Here is a 6,024-nt window from a genome sequence, read left to right on the forward strand (position 1 = left end):
ATTTCTTTCTGAAGACCATCTTGCAATTCTTTCTCCTGAATTCTTGACAAATGACCTGCCACCTTGTTTTCTACACCAGACTTGTCTCTGATCTCCAAGTCGAACTCTTGAAACAAGAGCATCCACCTTAGCAAACGAGGCTTGGCATCCTGCTTATTCATCAAATACTTGATAGCAGAATGGTCAGTATAAACAATTACCTTGGAACCCAACAGATAAGACCTAAATTTATCCAGTGCTTACACTACTGCTAGCATTTCTTTTTCGGTTGTGGCATAATTTACCTGTGCCTTATTTAAAATCTTGCTAGCATAGTATATGACATGTAACAATTTATCCTTACGTTGGCCAAGGACTGCACCAATTGCATAAGAACTAGCATCACACATAAGCTCAAAAGGTAAACTCCAATCAGGAGCTACAAGGATAGGAGCTGTAGTGAGCTTCTCTTTCAACAAATTAAAAGCTTTCAGACATGCATCATCAAAATTAAATTCAGAATCCTTTACTAAGAGTTGGCTCAATGGTTTAGCTATCTTAGAAAAGTCTTTAATAAATCTCCTATAAAATCTAGCATGTCCTAAAAAACTTGTAACACTAGTTACATTAACAGGATGAGGAAGTTTTTCAATCAACATGAGTTTTGCTTCATCAACCTCAATCTCATTCCCAGATATCTTATGGCCTAACACAATTCCCTCTTGTACCATGAAATGACATTTCTCCCAATTAAGTACAAGATTAGTTTCTTGGCATCTTTTTAAAACATGAATCAGATTATGCAAACATAAATCAAAACAAGAGCCAAAAATGGAAAAGCCATCCATAAATACCTCAAGATTTTTCTCCACCATGTCAGAAAATATGGAGAGCATGCACCTCTGAAACGTAGCAGGTGCGTTGCATAGACCAAATGGCATTTGTGTATATGCAAATACTCCAAACGGGCAAGTGAAAGCTGTTTTCTCCTGGTCTTCCGGTCCTACGGGAATTTGATTATACCCAGAATATCCATCCAGGAAACAATAATAAATATGCCCAGCCAGTCTTTCTAACATCTGGTCCACAAAAGGAAGTGGAAAATGATCCTTCCTTGTGGCGGCATTCAACCTCCTGTAATCCACACACATCCTCCAACCAGTAATAGTCCTGGTCGAAATTAGTTCATTTTTTTCATTGTGGACTACGGTGATGCCTCCTTTTTTTGGAACAGTTTGCACTAGACTCACCCATGCAGTATCTGAAATCGGGTAAATCATGCTAGCATCAAGAAGTTTCACCACTTCTTTTCTCACCACCTCCCTCATTGTAGGATTAAGCCTCCTTTGAGGTTGCCTTATTGGGCTGACATCATCCTCCATGAGAATTTTGTGAGTACAAAAAAAAGGATTTATACCCTTCAAATCAGAAATAGACCACCCTATGGCAGTCTTATGTTCTTTCAGCACCTCTGTCAACCTCCTTTCATGCTCTTCAGACAACCCTTTATTAATGATGACATTATAAGTCTCCTCATCACCCAAGAAGATGTATTTAAGAGTTTCAGGCAGCTCTTTTAACTCTACTTTTGAGGCACCATCTTTTTTGTCAAAATCCTTCTTCTCAAGAACCTCAAACACAACACTTTTTTCTTCCTTAAAAGGAACAATATCACGCGCCTCAAGTTCTTCATCAAGATCCTGACTAGAAGATTTCTCTTCTTTCACCTCTTCTTCTAAAATATCAAGTATGAAACAATCACCTTTATCATAAGCTTGTCTCATAGAATTAAAGACATTGATGGTGATAGTCTCATCATTCATCCTTAACTCGAGCTTCCCTTGTTCAACATTAATCATAGCCCGAGCAGTAGCCAAGAAAGGTCTACCCAATAAAAGAGGCATTTCAGTTTCCTCTTCCATGTCCAACACCACAAAATCTGTTGGAAAAATGAATTTGTCCACTTTCACAAGGACATCTTCAATTATACCATTGGGTTTCCTTAAAGATCTGTTAACAAGTTGCAAGGAAACCATAGTAGGCTTGAGCTCAGTATCCCCAAAGATTTACAAACAGACAAGGGCATCAAATTTATACTCGCCCCAAGATCACACAAAGCTTTGCCAACATTTCTATTACCAATAGCAATTGGAATATTGAAGCTCTCTGGATCACGAAGCTTAGGGGGGAAATTCTTATGTATTATCGCACTACACTCCTCAGTGAGTGTCACAGTTTGGCATTCTTTCAACTTGGGTTTTCTTGATAAAAGGTCCTTCATAAACTTGGCATAATTGGGCATATTGGCTAGAGCCTCAGCAAAGGGTATATTACCGTGCAACTTTTTGAAGATATCAAGAAATCTTGCATATTGCTGCTTCTGAGCATCTTTCTTGAATCTTTCAGGATAAGGTGCCATAGCTCTCACATATCCAGGACTCATCTCAAATTTCTTCTTTTCAGCAACAATCGGTTGCTCTTCTTCTTCACCTTTCTGAAGAGGCTTCACAACATTAAAAGGAATTACAGCTTCTTTTTCTGGCTCCTCAACCTCCATCAACTCCCACATTTATATTTGGCTTTTCTGGGGCTACCACCACTTTACCACTTCTAGTTGTGATGGCCATACAATCTTCATTTGGATTAGTAATTGTATTACTAGGGAAGGTACCTGGAGTTCTATCAGCAATTTGTTTAGCTAGTTGGCCAATTTGATTCTCCAAATTTCTGATAGATGCATTTGTGTTCTTTGTATTAGCTCTAGTCTCCTCCATGAAAGCATTACAATGTTGAGCCATTTGTCCTACTAGCTTCTCCAAATTAGAAGGTTCCTTGGGTTGGATTGGTGGAGGCTGCAAATAATTGTTAGATTTGAAGTCAAGACCAGTTCCCTGAGTCCTCCTTTGAAAATTACTACTACCTGCAGAAAAATTATGATTTCTTGGAACATTTTGTTGCGGAGGTCTTTGATCATACCAGATGCCATTCACCTGCATTTGTTGAGGAGGATCAGAAGATAGCAAATAAGGACATTCATTAGACTCGTGGTTGTCCTGGAAATATTCACACACAACAGCAACAGCTTTAGCCTGAACACCAGAAATCTACATCTTATCAAGCCTTGAAGTCAAATTTGCCATTTGCTGAGATAATAACTTATTTTCAGCCAGAACAACATCATTTCCTTCCAGCTGAAGAATACCTCTCTTAGTCTTAGATGTCAAACCTTCATTTTCATTGGCGGCCATTCTCTCAATCAGCTCAAGAGTCTCATTTGCTCCCAAGGATTTAATAGTACCACCTGCTGCACCATTCAACACCATCCGGATATCAGGTGTACAACCATTGAAGAAGATTCTCACTTGATTGCCAGCAGTCAAGTTATAATGAGGACACCTCCTCATTAAATCCTTGAATCTATTCCAAGCTGCACACATAGTTTCACCTTCTAACTGAGTGAAATTGGTAATATCATTCACCATCTGATTATATCTCTCCATAAAGAAGAACTCAACAAAGAAATTTTGAGACAAATCATCCTATATAGGAATGCTACGTGCAGGCTGCCTTTCCAACCAACTAAGAGCTTTTCCCTTAACAGCAAAAGGGAACAATCGCAACCGGATTGCGTCATTGGACACCTGAGGATGTTTGGTTGAGTCACAGACCATGAGAAATCTGTCTATGAATCTGTGAGGATCTTCATTCTCCCCTCCTCCAAACTGGGCTCTCTCCACCAATTGAATAGTGGAAGACTTAAGCTCCCAATTATTGTTACCAATTACCGGCTGGACAATGCTTAAGTTAGGCCTATTAAAAGCTGGAGTAAGAATAGTATCCATGAGTGGATTTTCTTCATCATTATTTGCTGCCATGATTGGTGATTCAACTGGTGTCTCCTGTGTCTCTTCAGACAGAGTATCAATTTCTTTGAACTGAAGCTTTTTCTGAGCAAGTTTTCTATTTCTCCTTTCAGTCTTTGCAATCTCAGAATCAAACAGAAATTCTTCAGTTTTACCTCGCATACAACTCAGGAAAGAGATTAGTAGCACTTTTCAAATAACACCAAAAAAAATAAAAAATAAAAATATTCACAAAATTCAATCTTAAAGATCAAGATTATATGATTTAAGAAACACCAATCCCCGGCAACGGCGCCAAAAACTTGATGCTACCCGGCAAGTGTACCGATCGCACAAGTAATATAATGATAAGAAGAGTATCGTCTCCATAGGGATTGTGATCAAATATTAAATAATCGTTCCTTTTAAGATGGAAGGAATTCAAATAGATGTGAAAAATAATGTGAATTTGAGTAACAATATGAACTAAAGAAAAAGACGTATTTTGGATTTTGTTATGAAAAATAAAACAGAGATTGATTTTATAAAATATAAGAAAGCATTGTAGCTAGAGTACACTCACCATATGATCCCACATTTTCTTCTGGATTGATTTCAAATACTCATTTAAATAAATAATCAGACAATTTATCATCTAAAAATATTAAGTAACTAACCCTCAATTCCTTGCAAAGTTAACCCTTTAACCCCAATTGGAACCCCAATTCCTTGCTATGTTTCTCATGGAATTAAGCAATGAGCACGATAAAATAAACATCTGCAATAATATATATGTCTATTCCTAGCACGCATAAAAATTGTTATCCTACTCCCTTTCAAGATCAAAAACCCCGATATTCTTATCTAGGGTTCTTACCCTTAAACTATCATCAACTATTAGATTGATCAATTCTAACAAAGAAGATATAAATTACGCACAGAGTAGAGATAAATATAAATATATAAAAGAGTAATTATAAATCAATCTGTTGTAACAAGGGTTCACATAGGGTTTGTGACCCTAACTACAATAAAGAGTACTAGCCAACCATTGTCATGGCTAGCATATAAAAATCCAACATAAACTGGAATAGAAAATAGAAGAACAAAAGACGAACGATATTTTCTCTCAGGAGCTCTCTCTCTCTCTCTCTGAAGCATAACGGTTCTCTTATGCTGGAATCCTAATTCTGTCATGAAGCATGCTTTTTATAGTCCCTTCCTTTCTGCTTCCAAAATTGCCCTTCAAAAGCACGGTGATATTATTTCCCGCAAACTGGCGCGAGCTCGCGCCACTATGGCGTGGGTCGCACCAAAACTCTGGATTTTGGCCTAGCAAAACTGGCACTGGATCGCGCCACTTCTTTGGAAAATGGCCCGAGGGAATTGGTGCAGCTCAGAACCAACACCCGTGCGGATTCGCGCCAACAATCTTTTAAAATTTCGTTTTCTCCTTCTTTCTCCCTATATAAACATAACAAATAGGTGAGAAATATCATTGAAATGGAAAAGTCAACATAATAAGCAAATATGTATATAAACTGCTCTTTTATGACTTAATCTTTATCATTTTTAGCTTGGAAAACTACTTATGCCAGAGGCACATCAGTGGCTCTTGGAGCTCTCAATCAGCTCCAAAGGTTCTGACTTTGAAGGTGCACAAAAATGGCACACCATAATGGTTCTTTCTCACCAAAGGTAGCTTCTTGAAGCTCAAAATGACACCACAATGGTTCCCTCAACTTCCACCATGAAGTCAGCCTACACACTCCAACAAACAGAGGCTGAGCACTCAGCAAATGGCTACCTCTCACCCTCACAAGTCTAACGCACACTCACATTAGGAGATTTGATGAAGAAACCAAGAGAAAATGTGACCTCTTGGCTCACAAGGTGGAGAGGAAGAAGGTGACAGCAATGGGGAGGCACTCAGCAGCTGAACAACACACGTAGGAAGCCAATATGGCCTACGGTTTTGTGCAAAATGAGTATTTATAGTGGTTTAAGTCTTAAGCACACAGTATTAGCACTAATAGCTACGCTTAGCATTTTAATCCCAAACTTAGGATTCTGAACCTAGCCATTTTTCTAAGATTTGTCATATTTTTATTTTATTTTTCGCAGCACCTTTCTGGTACGCGCTTTTACTTAGCCAGTATCAGTTCTGGCACCAGTTCTTATTATTTTGACCTGAAACTTGTTA

The 6,024-nt window shown here is 38.3% G+C and overlaps 1 non-coding gene across 1 annotated transcript; it reads left to right on the forward strand.

The window, feature by feature from the left end:
* The first annotated feature begins 3,357 nt into the window (after positions 1-3,357).
* Positions 3,358-3,463, forward strand: LOC133285614 (small nucleolar RNA R71). The gene has a single exon (XR_009748027.1). It is a non-coding gene; the product is annotated as a small nucleolar RNA R71 (small nucleolar RNA).
* The last annotated feature ends 2,561 nt before the right edge of the window (positions 3,464-6,024 follow it).

This window comes from Gastrolobium bilobum, unplaced genomic scaffold (assembly GCF_033153095.1).
Source record: "Gastrolobium bilobum isolate Gb01-03AN ecotype WA unplaced genomic scaffold, APGP_CSIRO_Gbil_v1 utg19388, whole genome shotgun sequence".
In the NCBI taxonomy this organism is placed as follows: Eukaryota; Viridiplantae; Streptophyta; class Magnoliopsida; order Fabales; family Fabaceae; genus Gastrolobium; species Gastrolobium bilobum.